Consider the following 15,318-nt stretch of genomic DNA (forward strand, 5'->3'; position numbering starts at 1 on the left):
AAGAAAACTGGTCTTGTGGTAGCAAGTACGACTTGTCTCCTTAGCTAAGCAGGGTATGCCCTGGTTGCATATAAAAGGAAGACGAGAACTGTGAGGCACTGTAAGATATTCCCCTTAGGGGATGGAGCTGTTCTGGGAAGAGTAGAAGGCACCAAGTTCCTTCCCTGGCATCTCCAAGATAGGTCTGAGAGAGATTCGTGCCTGAAACGTTGAAGAAGCCACTGCCAGTCTGTGTAGACAATACCGAGATAGATGGATCAATGGCCTGTGGGCCATCTCCAGCCTCAAAGGCAGGATGCCTCTGAGTACCAGTTGCAGGGGAGTGACAGCAGGAGGGAGGGCATGCCCTCAACTCCTGCCTGTGGCTTCCGGTGGCATCTGGTGGGCCACTGTGCGAAACAGGATGCTGGACTAGATGGGCCTTGGGCCTGATCCAGCAGGGCTGTTCTTATGACTCAGTATATGGCAACTTTCTATGTTCCTAAAGCACACCATCTGAATGCAGATTTAGTTTTCAGCATCCCCACTTACAGATATTGGGAAGTAGGGCTAGAAAAGATCTCTACTTGAGACCTTGGGGAGCCACTGCCAAATTGACATGGCTGGACTTGATGAACACATGGCCTGACTTAGTAGCAGGTGTGCAACACTTTTTCTTTTTCTAAAGATACTGAGATCTCCTGAATTGAAGAGTGTGGATATAAGCTAATTTCATTCTGTTGGTGATCTACCACAATACTGTTAAATATCTCATATGGTACATGCTCCTGATCGACTGACTAGCTAATGTAATCAATTGGTCAGGAATCCTTAAATCTTGTAATTTTAACTAAGTGCTATTCTAATGGACCATTGGTGTATGTCCTTCCACCACCACCACCACCCCGCCTTCTTGGACATCATGAACAGGATCTTGTGTGATTAACAGTGTGTGTGGCGGGGGGGGGGAGGGCTTTAGCCAGCCTACTTACTGAGCAGATACACCTTTTTAAAAGTGGTGATACTCTTATATTTAGCAGGGGGAGAGAGTTGGACTTATCCAACCCCAGCACAGAATCCCTCCAGTGGCTTTTGCTGGTTTCTGATTTATGTTTCTTCTTAGATTGTGAGCCCTTTGGGGATAGGAACCATCTTATTTATGTATTTTTCTGTGTAAACCGCTTTGAGAACCTTAGTAGAAGAGTGGTAAGTAAATATCAGTAATGGTAGTATGGATCGCTAAGACAAATAATAAAATATCCATTATTAGATTAGGTTGTGACAGTGGCCTGCTTCAGACATAACATGAAACCATATATTAGAGTTGGGGCTTGTGTGCTCTCCTTTCCTCTTCCGATGTGAAGGAAGGAAGTGTTCTAGTTTCCTTCCAGAGTTAGAACAAACCAAACCCAGCAGATCCCAGCTCTCTCAACGAATCCTGATTTGTTCTAAACTGGGATAGGAACCCAAAAACTTCCTTTAGTCAGTGCAAGGGGTAGGAGGAAGAACACACAAGCTTCAGACTTAGGATCTTTGTGCTAAATAATGATTAAAATGTGGTTTGTGTGATGTTTGAACAGGCCAGTGACTTTCTCAAAGCAACAGAGATGTTTCATGTCTGACTGTAAATCAGATCCAAGGGTCCCATATTCAGGCTCTGCATAAGCATAATTTCAGCACAGTAGCAATGCTGATGGTGACCGCTGTCTAGATGTTTTTTGTTAGCATCCTGCAACCTCCCACATACAATAGGCCACCAAATCCCCTGCCCACCTGTCACTAGCCTTCAAGCTGCCCCCCCCCGCTGTTTCTCCTGCTTGCCTTCCATTGTATTGCCCACTGGAATTTTAACTAGTCTGTCTTAAGCCACAATGCAGTATGCAGTATAATGTGATGATAATGACATCATTTGTATAAGCCCATCCCAACTATAGCAGAGGCTGGGGCAGTGACATATTATATTGTGGTGGTATAATGGGAGGTAACTAGTGACAGCAGCAGCGGTGAGTGATGGCAGCAGGTGGGTGGGGGATGCTGTAGACGTGAATGATTGAGTTGTGGCTCCACCCTCCTCGTGGCCTGTGTACAGAGCACACGGTTGCTCAATTACAGATGCGCCTCTGCATAGTTCTATTAATCTTCTTGTGTCCTCCTGGATTAAGCCTGAAGACTCATCCCATTTCTCTATCTTTATGTTCAGCACTTGGGCATCTACAGATGTTTTAACATATATGTTTAGGGCATTCCTAACTCGTTTTAATTATGCATTCATTCTTCAATGAAGGATGAATTGCATTAAATTGTTGGAATATAAAATTAGTTGAATTACTATTTGGGATTATATTTCTAGACCTTAAACATTGAACACTATAGTTTATTTCTAGGAAATATACAAATTACCTTGAAAGCCCCATGTGGTTCTCTCTAGTTGTGGCAGATAATGTAGAGCCAAAAGGATTGGTCTGGTTTCTTGTAGTGGGAGCCCCTGTCCTAAATCCTGCTATTGTTTACTCTTCTTTGAGAAACGAACAGTACTTCTTCTGGCTAGCCTAGTCTCTTCTGTGATTAAGTGCAGTCAAGTCAGTGCTGACTCTTAGAGACCACATAGATTGATTCTCTCCAGGATGATCTGTCTTCAACTTGGCCTTTAAGGACTCTCAGTGGTGCATTCATTGCTGTTGTAATTGAGTCCATCTACCTTGCTGCTCGTCGTCCTCTTCTTCTCTTTCCTTCAACTTTTCCCAGCATTACAGACTTCTCAGGGGAGCTGGGTCTTCACATAATGTGTCTGAAGTATGATAGTTTGAGCCTGGTCATTTGTGCCTCGAGTGAAAATTCTGGATTGATTTGATCTATGATCAATTTGTTTGTTTTCCTGGCTGTCCATGGTATCTTCAAAAGCCTTCTCCAGCACCAAAGTTCAAAAGCATCTCCTCACTAGGGTTGGGGAAATCTGGAGATAAATGAGTTTTATCTCCACAACTTGTAAAATAGTGGGCTGGCAGGGCTTCATATAGATAAGAAGTGGGCATCTTCTTGTAATCCTTTCAGCTCCTGCTATTGGAATAGTTGCTTAATAACCTTATGATGCTTGATGATGCCTCTCTTGTTTTGTTCTCACTACAGCCCTGTGGCATTACTTTCAGTTATTTCCACTCTCAAGATAATGATTAGGGATAGGGCTGTAGCTCAGTGGTAGAACATCTGCTATGCATGCAGAAGGTCCCAGGTTCAATCCCTGGCATCTCCAGGTAGACCTGTGAAAGACTCCTGCCTGAAACCTTGGAGAGCTGCTGCCAGTCGGTATAGATCTCCTTCTCCTTCTTAATTTATTAATTCAATTTTGCATGTAGCTAGATGGACTAATGGTCTGACTCAGTAGAAGGGAGTTTCCTATATTCCTGTTCTTGTCTAACCTAGCAGAGACTAGAAAGCTGATGTCTTAAGTAGAACATCAATATGCTAGCTACCGGCCATACAGATTAGAATGCATATGGGCAGCAAGTTCTAGATTTAATCACTGGCTGACATCCTGACTAACAAAGCAGGTGTGCACAGAGGGACTGCAGGGACATGCTGGAAACTCGTGTGCAATTTCCTAACTCTCCCCCCCCCACACTTCATCATTAGTCAGGATGTTGGCAACTTAATTCAAATTTCTGTCCAGAAATAAGTCTACTCATGATTTTTTTCTGAAAGCATCCTTGAATCTTTTTTTTTTTTAAACACATCTATACAGCTATGGTTCTGTATGGACATCCAACAAATTAGGCCAATCCTTCTGTTCTACCTCCTAAAACAAAAAACACCATCTGTGCTGTAGAAACATGATCTGTTTTGTTCATAATCCTTCTTTGCCACAACTATCAAAGGTGCATAAGCCCAGCCTTGCTTTTTTATCTGATTTCATATGACTAGATATTTCAAAGGGATAATAAAATGAAGCTATATCAAAGCCTTCTCTAAGCATGATGGTAGCAAGAAAACTTCCTCCAACAAAGCCCTCTCTTGCCCATGAGTATGTTAATATACCCTTTAATCAAAATGTAATGGAGTATTCAGACTGATGGAGGGTATGATCACTTGTATGTACTCCCGGAGGGGTGGAAACTGTAATGGTGGCAGTGTTTGAGTGGTGATCTTGGTTCTTCTTGTTTCCAGCAGAAGCTTGCAGCATTGAGTGCTGATTAGTTGATCCAATAAGAAAGCCACCTCCCCCCAGCCAAGTACCTGCCCATTGTCTCAAGTAGGGGGACTCTTTTTAAAAAATCACTTATTTGGTTCCTTTAAAAAACAATCCTGAAATGGTGTGTCAGTTGCCTGAACGCTGTGCTTTAAAAAAAGAAAAAGAAAGAAAAAGAATCTGCCTGAAGGATGAAAATTACTGAATTTGGAGCTGGGTACTTGTGTCAAGGAGAAAAGTGGGAAGACAAGCTCACTACATAGCAGAGGAAAAGTATACTGGCTCCTGTAGGTAGGTAAATCTGTGTGTATCCTTAGTATTTGCAATTACTTCATTAAATATATTCTGGAGGAGCTATACCCTGAGACAAAAGAGATGTTCCCATCACCCTAGAGTTCAAGGGCACAGCTGATGCAATTTCTCTGTCCACTGCCAGATCAGATTGTGTACATAAACACAGCAGTCATTGTATGAACACTTGCTTGATGCATGACAAACGCTTTATGATGTCTTCAGTTCTAAAATACACCCACAATAAGCACTATGATGTTACAGGGCAAAGTTTTCTACTTTCTCAGGCCTGGGACCAATGTTCCTTGTAACAGTGATTCCCAGATATTGACTACAACTCCCATAATTCCCAGCCAAAGGCTATTGCAACTGGGGATGATGGGAGTTGTAATCAACAACATCTGGGAATTACATTGCAGGGAACATTGCCTGGGGCCCATCTTTAATTCTAATAGCAGCATGGGACCCATTTCCAATCATCATCTTTCTTCTGATGATTCTTCTCTTATTTTTAAATGATTAAAAAGAAAGATCCTAATAAAACAAGATGCAAATTGTGTTGCTGCCTCATTTGGTCTAGATGCAACCCACTTACAGGTCCCAGTCCACAAACTAAGAACCGATACCCTAGGGTGTATGTAAATTACTAGGCTTTTAATATGGCGGGGTTTTGCCTTGATGCAGTGTGATGTCTGCCTGATCCCTGCCTGTCTGATTTATTCTGGTTTACAACAAATGGAAGGTGCTTGTTTCTAGATGTGTTCCATACTTGAAGGGCTCCCAGGGGTACTTGGAAATTTCCTGCCTTCCCAAGGTGTGACCATGCTGTCTGTTTCCCACCTGACAACAGGTGTGTGCACAAAACTAGTTTGCCCGGTTTGGTTCAAGTCCAACATGAACTGAACCATGCATGTTTGGTTTTGCAACCCTGAACAGACCCCCGGTTCTGGGGTTCTAAGGTAGGTGTGTGTGTGTGTGTTTTAAAGGACTCAATAACAGGGGTGCTGTTGCAACCAGTTCTCTGCCATCTCCCCCCTTCCTCCACAATTCAAAGTGCCATTTGGGCCCATTTTCGGGCTCTTCCAGTTCTTCCTCCAGTGGCGGCAGCCATTTTGGAGGCTGCCATGCATGCACCCTGGCTATTTGCATGGCTGGGTCATGACCCGGCCATGCAAATGGCCAGGGCACATGCATGGTGGCCACCAAATGGCAACTTTGAATAGCTGGGGAAAGGGGGTGAGGTGAGATTTCTTTTTCTTTTATTTAACATATTTTTATACCTCCCAAAACCTGCATGTCTGGGCGGTTTACAAAACAAAAAGAGAACAAGTTAAAGCATTATATCAACTTAAAAATTTTAAAACAATATTTTAAAACAGTGTTAAAACTATTTTTTTTTCAAATTCAATTTTTATTAATTTTAACAGTAGTAATATTATCATTCATTGCAAATACACACAAAAAGGTGGACTTCCCGCACACATCTCTTCGTGAATCATCAACTATAAAATTTACCCTTGCTATAATAATAATTCAAAACACAAATTCAAACCCTTATAACCATAGCTAATCTACCCAACCTGCAGTTTTTTACTAAATTTCAAACCCTGCTGTAAAGTCCATAGTAGGAAAGTAATTCTTTAGATACAACAAGAATGGTTTCCAATCTTCTTTAAAACATTCCAAGTTTTGGTCTCTTATTAGTGCTGTAAGTTTTGCCATCTCCGCATATTCCAGAATTTTTATCAGCCAGTTTTCTTTTGAAGGCAGTTCATTACTCTTCCATTTCTGTGCATATATAATTCTGGCCGCTGTAGAAGCATACATATAAAATGTTAAATTAGTTGTAGAGATTACACCTTGTGTTATTCCCAGCAGGAAGGATTCTGGCCTCTTAGGAAATGTCATTTTAAATATTTTCTTTAATTCATTATAAATCATATCCCAATAGGCTTTAGCCTTCCCACAGGTCCACCACATATGAAAAAAGGTGCCTTCAGAATGTCCACATTTCCAACATTTGTTTGAAACATTTTTATACATTAATGCCAATTTTTTTGGTGTCAGATACCATCTATACATCATTTTATAATAGTTTTCTTTTATAGCATAACATGCAGTGAATTTTAAATCATTTTTCCATAACTTTTCCCAGGCTGCCATTTCTATATTACACCCCACATCTTGAGCCCACTTTATCATAGTCGTTTTAACCACTTCTTCTCTTGTCTCCTCCAGAAGCAACAGTTTATACATTTTAGAAACTAATTTTTCATCATTTTGACATAATTCCTTCTTAAAATTTGAAGTCTGATCCTCAAATCCAACTTTAAAGTCTTTCTTATATATCTCATTTAACTGATGATACTGAAACCAATCTCTAACCAAATCTTGTTAGGCCTCAATCGGAGATATCCATAACGGAGTTTTAGGTTCAAACCAATTTTTGTATTTTAAAACAGTGTTAAAACTACTAATACAATATTTAATTAAAAGCCTGGGTGAACAGATATGTCCTTAAAGACTTTTTAAAAGCTGTCATAGATGGGGAGGCTCTTATTTCAGCAGGAAGCATGTTCCAAAGCCTCAGGGCCACAGTGGAGAAAGCCCATCCCCGAGTAGCCACCAGACGAGCTGGTGGCAACAGCAGACATACCTCTCCTGATGATCTCAATGGGCGGTAGGGTTCATGACGAAGAAGACGTTCTCTTAAATACCCAGGGCCCAAGACATTTGATGGCAGAGATCCCTTTTCCTGTGGCTGCAGCAGCATCCCTGGACCCAGCTGTGAGTCCTAGAAATGAAGAGAGAAATAAATTTAACCTTAGAACCCCCAGAACAGGGTCTGAGCTGGCCGAATTGGGCCCGAGTCAAACCAAGCCATTGAGCTGGCCTAGTTCGATAATGAAGCAGCTCGATCTCGAGCTGGTTCACACAACCCTGTCTGAGAAGCCAGCTTGAATCTGACATGCCCTCGGCGATATGTCTACTACAAAAAGGGAGAGAGGAGAGTAAAAACAGTTCTCCTCTTCCGCTGAATGTCCAGCTACATGCTGAAGCTCTGCATACCTTTCCTCTCAGCCTGACTGACAGGCTTAAGTACAGGGGCCCGGGATCTGCCGCCACCACGGCACCCTGGCCCCATGTCCTGCATCAGCCATCAGACACAGGGAGTATTTAGCAATGCCCTGCCATGTCTGATGTCAGACGCGGGGGGAGTTATTTAGTTCCCAACGGGGCCCCATTTCGGAGCTAAATTGGCCTGCGCTGCATGTGCCGCACAGCCAAGAGCGACTTTCCCTGCCTTTAAAAGGCAGGGAGAGTTGCTCCGGCTACACTGCAAAGGCAGCACTGGCCGATTTAGCTCCCAAATGGGGCCATGTGGTCCCATAGGGAACAAAATCACTCCCCTGTGTCTGACACCAGGCATGGATGGGGCATGTCTGGGGTGCTAGGTGCGGTCCCTGAGGACACAGTGGCCCAGGTTCTTCGAACCTGTCTGCTCAATGTTAGTTCCACCCCTGCATCAGTAAATGAGTACTCCCTTTGAAACTAATGGGATAAGTTTACTTGTCCCATTTAATTTCAAAAAATCTGCTTATGAATAACTTAGTGTGGATGTGAGCTAATGACTGGAGTAGCCAATCTCCATAACTGTAAGACTGTGTGTGTGTGTGTGTGTGTGTGTGTGTGTGTGTGGAGAAAGTCAGACACATGCGAATGCACAATCTCTATGGGGTACCTGAGCTGAAGGTTTGCAGCAGATAGGGTACACATTTTGGAACCCCTTTTCTAGATGGCAGCTTGCTTTCGCCAAGCTATTTAAATATAGGGAGTGGAGATGTGATCTGTGAGATGGGAACAGGTATTTGTTCATATGGCTTCTAATGGAGTATCTCCCACAACTATTGGAAGTTTCTAGTAAACCCATGCCATCATTCATTATGACAATGTTTGAAATAGCCCTTGGGTTCCCATTGGACAAAAAGCTTGTTTCTTGCTGTGCTAGATCGGTACCCATATGGATAATTAGTTGTGGAAACATTTTCAAACTTGTGATCCTGTATCGCCATATCTGAGGTGGTGCAGTACCATAAGGACAAGTCAGTGGCTGACTTCTCTATTTCTGGATTATATGGTTTTGTTTAGCTGTGGAGCAAGATGATGATAATGATGATAGAATTGTCCAGCCAGCAGAAGATGCCATGCTTGCTTCAGTCTTGTAGTATATTTCTCTCTATTGCGGAGGAAAAGCAGTAATGCAGGTGAACCCTGTTATCCATGGGGTTCTGTTCTCTGCTACACTGTGGATAATGGGGCATTGTGGCAATGGGAATTGTGGGAGAGATTCCTGGAGGCTGGAAAATGTGCAAAGAAAGCAAGCATAATAGCACAATAAAGTGCCCCTACTGTGTTCCATGGGACCATGCAAATCCATCGCTGACTTTTGGGCACTGGGCTTTTGAGGGTTTGTTTGTTGTTGTTCTGTCTCTCACAGCTACAATAAACCTACCATTCCAATTATAGCCTGGTCATTTCTGTGTCAGAGGGCAAATGGACAAAATCAGCAGGGGATCAAATACTTATTTCCCTCACAGTATATCTTGTCGGCAATCTGGGCCTCATTTCTCTTCATGGCTGGAGCTGACTAGAAGACAGTGATTACGTGGGGGTGGAAGAGGTGCCTTCTACACTGATTTGGCAGTTGAAACACCTTTTTGTCAGGCTTCTCTTGAAATATTTTCCTTGCTGTGTGACTTGTTCTAGTCTGGCCTGCAGCACTGAAATTTCTCATTTTACTATAAGGTCCACAAGTGCATGATCTGTCTCCTACAAGGCTCAAACCTCAGTGGCAGTTCTTCAGCTAATGCCAGACAACTGTTTTACCATGATTAAATTTCATTTGGCAAACTCCTTCACACTCTAGCTGACAACCTGGAATTCTTTCTCTTGAAAGTGCTATTCCCCAGTTTTGGGGCAGCTTATTAGTAATGGCCCTGAGAGGAACTGCCTTGTCCATTTCCGCTGGGAACACATTAACACTTAAGTGTAATTATGGTGTTAATAGTGACCAAACATAATTCACTTGGTTTACCAGATGTGTCTGAATAGTGTGTTAGTGCAATTCTCTTACCCATTTCTAATTGAGAGGTTTTCTTCTCAGAACAGAGCAACTTATGACCTGTAAACTAGTCTTCTCCTGAGCTTCATGCAAAACCTTATAAACAACCGCAATGTTTTTAACTCTGAAGAATCCTGATATTTTGTCTTCCACTTGAAACCAAGATGAGTAGCACATATAGCCACTTGTGACAGGAAAACTCTCTGTATTTTAGCTTTTACACCCTCATAATCTTCCTCTAGTGAAGCTATAACAGCATCCCATGTAGTCGTATCTTTATTTTAACACAACACAAAGAGCAGGTCTTGTGGTTAATTGAGTGCTGTAAAATTGGTGTTGACTCTTAGTGACCACATAGATTCTCTCCAGGATGATCTGTCTTCAACGTAGCCTTTTAAGCTCTCTCAGGGGTGCATTCATTGCTGTCATAATTGAGTCCGTCCACCTTGCTTCTGGTCATCCTCTTCATCTCTTTCCTTCAACTTTTCCCAGCATTATGGACTTCTCAAGGGAGCTGAGTCTTTGCATAATGTGTCCAAAGTATGATAGTTTGAGCCCGGTCATTTGTGCCTCGAGTAATAATTCTGGATTGATTTGTTCTATGATTCATTTGTTTGTTTTCCTGGCTGTCCATGGTGTCCTCCAGAAGTAGTCTTTTTCAGCATCAAAGTTCAAACGCATCAATACTTTTTCTCTCTTGCTTCTTCAAAGTCCAGCTTCTGCATCCATAGAGTGTCATGGGAGAAACCATAGTCTGAAAGATTCTAATCTTTGTAAGTATAGACAAGTCACGACATCTAAATATCCATTCCAAGGACTTCATTGCAACCCTACCAAGTGCTAGTCTGTGGCATATATCTTAACTACTGGATCCTTTACTGTTGATGTTCGATCCTAAAAGGCAGAAGCTATCCACCACTTCAATGTCTTCATCATCAATTCTGATGCTGATTGCTGTACCTGTTGTCATTCGTTTAGTCTTGTTTCCATTTAGTCATAGACCCTTTTTTTCACTGTGCTCCTTGACTTTTACTAGAGCTTGCAGATCATCCGCATTCTTGGCTATCAGAGTGGTGTCATCAGCGTAGCACTGCTTATTGATGTTTCTTCCTCCAACTTTAAAACCATGCTCATCCTCTTCCAATCCAGCTTCTCTCAGTATATGTTCAGCATAAGTTGAGGAGAAAGTATACAACCTTGTCTTACTCCTTTGCCGATCTGGAACCAGTCTGTTTCACCATGTTTTGTCTGGACTTTGGATTCCTGTCCTGCGTATAGTTTTCTCATTAGAACAATGAGATGTTCTGGGAGACCCATTTTCCTAAGGATATTCCACAATTTGACATGGTCGACCCAAAGGCTTTTCTGTAGTCAATAAAGCACATATTGACTTCTTTCTGGTATTTTTTAGCTTTCTCAATTATCCAGCATGCATCAGCAATAATGTCTCTTGTTCTTCAGTCTTTTCTGAAACTAGCTTGAACACCCAGCATTTCCCTTCTGCGTTGGATGATCCTGAGCATTTTGCTGGCATGTGAAATTAAAGATATTATGTGATGGTTTGTGCAATCTGTTAAATCTTCTTTCTTTGGTATGGGTATGTAGACTTACCACTTCCAATCTGTTAGCCACTTCATCATTCTCCAAATTTGCTGGCATAGTTTGATTAGAGCCTTGACTGATTCTTCTTCTGTTGCCTGCCATATTTCTGTAGCATTCTGACTTGATAATGACTGGAGTGTTGATCTAACTTCACCTCCCCATACTAGAGGTTCTTGCAAGTAGGGAATATCTTCTAGAGTATCTTTGTATGTATTTGTTTAGTTCGGCCCAAGCCCAGCATAAATACAAGAGAAAGAAACAACAACAGCAGTAAATACATAAAATACATAAAACATTAATAGCTTCAGATACCGTATACATGGCTGATTTCATTCAAATAAAACCGGTTAATCTGAAGTGCACAACCCAGCATCTCATGCCTCAATCACTCTAAACTGAATCTTGCTTGCTATGAAGAGAAATTTTGCTACCCTCCTGTAAGCATACTCTGACTTAGCAGTAAGCAGGAAAAGGACCTTATCCCCATCAGAAGGGCGATTAGAATTGTAATGAGTTAGTAGTGGGGAGAGAAGCTTTCCCCTTAATTCAGTATAAAATCCGCACTTCAGCATCAGATGTTCCATAGTCTCCACTTCACCGTTCTGGCAGGGGCATAATCTTTGATCGTAGGGCACCTTCCCAAAACGTCCTTCCAAAACCGCCTTCTAGAGTATCCTGGATGTTGACATCCCTGCTGAACAGATTTTCAGTATACTCCTTCCATCGCTGTTTGATCTCTAAATCAGTAACTATCTGTCCTTAAAATACCAAAACTGGAGGTTGGAACCTCCTTCTGCATTCAGAGAATTTTTGGAAAACTTTCCTTGTTTTTCCATGTCTATTTCCACCTCAAGATCTTTACAGATGTGATTGTAGTATTGTTCCTTGTCTTTTTAAACAGTTTTCTGAAATTCCCTATTAAGTTCCTTCTTGAGGTCTTTATCTTTCTTGACTTTGGTTTCTCTCCTCTTCTTGGCAATTTCCACAATTTTGGTCTCTTCTGTTTCTTGGTCTTTGGCAGTCTCTTTTCACCACCATGCTTGTGGTAGCAAGCATGGATTGTTACCTTTGCTAAGCAGAGTCTGCCCTAATTGCATTTGAATGGGAGGCTATATTTATTCTGTTGTTGTCAAACCCTTGTCCTCTTGACCTTTGCATGGCTCATACTGTCTAGCAGGGAGGCTGTTGTAGAGGGCCTGGTAGATTATAAATGCTTCTCTGAGGGAGGGTAGGATGCCTCCTTGTCTTAAGGAGGCAAAAATTAGATCATTTCCGAAGAAGCCTGCCTTGGATCCCTCATAGTTAAGCAATTACAGGCCTGTCTCCACCTTCCATGGCTGGGCAAGGTGATTGAGAAGGTGGTGGCTTCCCAGTTCCAGGCAGTCTTGGAGGAAACTGTTTATCTAGACCCACTTCAAACTGGCTTTCAGGTGGGCTATGGGGTGGAGACTGCCTTGGTCAGCCTGATGGATGATCTCCAATTGGGAATTGACAGAGGGAGTGTGACTCTGTTGATCCTTTTGGATCTCTCAGTGGCTTCCAATACTATCGGCTATAGTATCCTTCTGGAACGCCTGAGGGGATTGGGCGTGGGAGGCACTGCTCTGCAGTGGTTTTGCTCCTACCTCACAGGCAGATTCCAGATGGTGTCTCTTGAAGACTGTTGTTCTTCCAAATCTGAACTTTCCTGTGGTGTCCCTCGGGGCTCCATATTGTCTCTGATGTTGTTTAATATCTACATGAAACCGCTGGGAGAGATCATCAGGAGATTTGGTGCAGGGTGTTCTATCTATCTATACACACACACACACATCTATTTCTCATCAGGAGAAGGCATAACCTCCTAAATGCCTGCCTGGAGGCAGGGCTCTCACTAAGAGGGTGCAGTGCTGGGGGCGAATCAGCATGTGCAGGGCCTCATTAACATTTTAATCTAATATACATCATATCTAAAACATGCACACAAACATACACATTTTGGCACTCTACACTTTTGCATGGAGGCAGAATTAATGCAGTCCTCCCTCCCTCATTAAAGGGCATGGGGAAACAACTGTTTGTTAAAGAGTGGAGGAAAACAACTCTGCACCAAATTGTTTAGTTTGTGACATTCCCGGAGGGATACCTAGGTAACTGTGGGGAGCCTGGACCTAAATGCCTTTGGAGGGCCCCCCTGGTAAGATGCCCCGCCCCCGGTAAGCTAAGCACCATCACCTAAAGGCCTTTGGAGCCCCCTGTGCAAGTTAAGCATCATCCTACCCACACACACACACACACACACACCCCACTCACAGTATTTTTAAACACTTGGATTCTTGCGGGCACAAACAGCAACTGAACTCACAAGAATGCAAGAATATACAAGTTCTAGTAAGAACTAATCAGCCTGCTTTCGTTTCACTGTCTCTTCATCTGGACTAAACTTGGTGCAAATTGAGGTCCACAAGTTAGATTGCTTGTGCCTCGAATGTTCATGTGTCCACCATCTTGGATCGGGGTGGATGACATAATCACAAACTACACCATTGAGGTGTCCCTACAACTGTACCTGATTTGGTTCATATCGGTCCAGGCGTTGCGAAGTCGATAGGTGGAGACACACAATGCCGGGTGATCTTATTAACCTACGGGAAAGTAGGGTAAAAAGAAGTATATTTATGCAAGCATGCATTAACAGAAACCTTTCAACATGCAACTTAACATATTCTCATTCCTCATGTTTCTTTCCCCACTCTGTCTCCAAAGAGTCCAATATTTAAGCAACTGAATTTACATGAATGTAAAGATGTACAAGTCTCCTTAAGCAGATACACACTAGCAGACACATTCCAACATGTAACTTGACATAGTCCCATCCATCCCATTTATTTCTGCTCCATCCTCAAGGAAGTGTATGGAGGCCAAGGAAGTGCTGGCCTAGAGAACCTCTGCAAAGCAATGAAGGATGGTGACAGTGGGCAGGCAGACCTAGGCAGATGAGATGATTCTCCCATGCCATGCCCCCTGTTGACTCCTGGATCAAAATGGGAGGTTCTGTTCTCTCCTGACCCTCCTGGTGGCAGCCTTGACAGGAGACTTTTAAGACCTTATCCCTTCCACCTCTGGCCCTTGTTCAAGCAATTTGGTCACTCAGAGCTCTCCAGAGTTCTGCAACTTTGCCTTGATGTGGGACACCCAGAGATTTAACTTCTAAAGATGGGGATGGAATCCCCAAGAACAGCAACTCTTCTGCATGACTGCAAACACTAACAATTTTTTTTGAAGGAATGCTTAAAAGGGCAAAATAAGGAACAATTAAAAAAAACAAAAACCAATCGTCCCAAGAAAATAGGGACAGAGGAAGTATGTATGAAATAGCGAGAGCAATTTTTCATTGTGTGGTGTTAATTCACTTTGAGAGCTGAAATGCAATTGTAAACATATTTTGCATATTTCCAGAATCTGAATTTCAAATGTTTACCACTGTTAGACTTTGGGGGACATTTTAAAACAATTTAAATGTTAGCTCCTGCTGGTGAATTGTAATACAATTTTGTTGTGAATTAACTTGCTAAATTATTATTAATTACATACCACTTTCCCTTCACAATAACACCCAACAATGTGGATGGGGCGGTGGCTAGGGGATGGCGGGTGCAGGCTTTACAAGACTGGGAGAGAGAAAGTAGGAAAGAAAGTGGGTGCAGGCTGTGCTTGGCGAGAAAGGGGTGGGGAGATGGCAGCAGGCACAGGTTTTATAAGAACAGCCCTGCTGGATCAGGCCCAAGGCCCATCTAGTCCAGCATCCTGTTTCGCACAGTGGCCCACCAGATGCTGCTAGAAGCCACAGGCAGGAGATGCTGCTAGAAGCCACAGGCATGCCCTCTCTCCTGCTGTTACTCCCCTGCAACTGGTACTCAGAGGCATCCTACCTTTGAGGCTGGAGGTGGCCTATAGCCCTCCAACTAGTAGCCGTCAATAGACCTCTCCTCCATGAAGTTATCCAAACCCCTCTTAAAGCCAACCAGGTTGTTGGCTGTCACCACATCTTGTGGCAGATAATTCCACAAGTTGATTATGTGTTGTGTGAAAAAATACTTCTGTTCGTTGGTCCTAGATTTCCCGGCAAGACTGGGAGAGAGATAGGGAGAGGAGGCGGAGG

The 15,318-nt window shown here is 42.8% G+C and overlaps 1 protein-coding gene across 4 annotated transcripts in view; it reads left to right on the forward strand.

Moving 5' to 3' along the window:
* The window catches only part of SH3PXD2A (SH3 and PX domains 2A), a 439,126-nt gene that overhangs the window by 258,049 nt on the left and 165,759 nt on the right, over window positions 1-15,318 (forward strand). The gene's annotated exons all lie outside the window — the stretch shown is intronic.

This window comes from Hemicordylus capensis, chromosome 3 (assembly GCF_027244095.1).
Source record: "Hemicordylus capensis ecotype Gifberg chromosome 3, rHemCap1.1.pri, whole genome shotgun sequence".
In the NCBI taxonomy this organism is placed as follows: Eukaryota; Metazoa; Chordata; class Lepidosauria; order Squamata; family Cordylidae; genus Hemicordylus; species Hemicordylus capensis.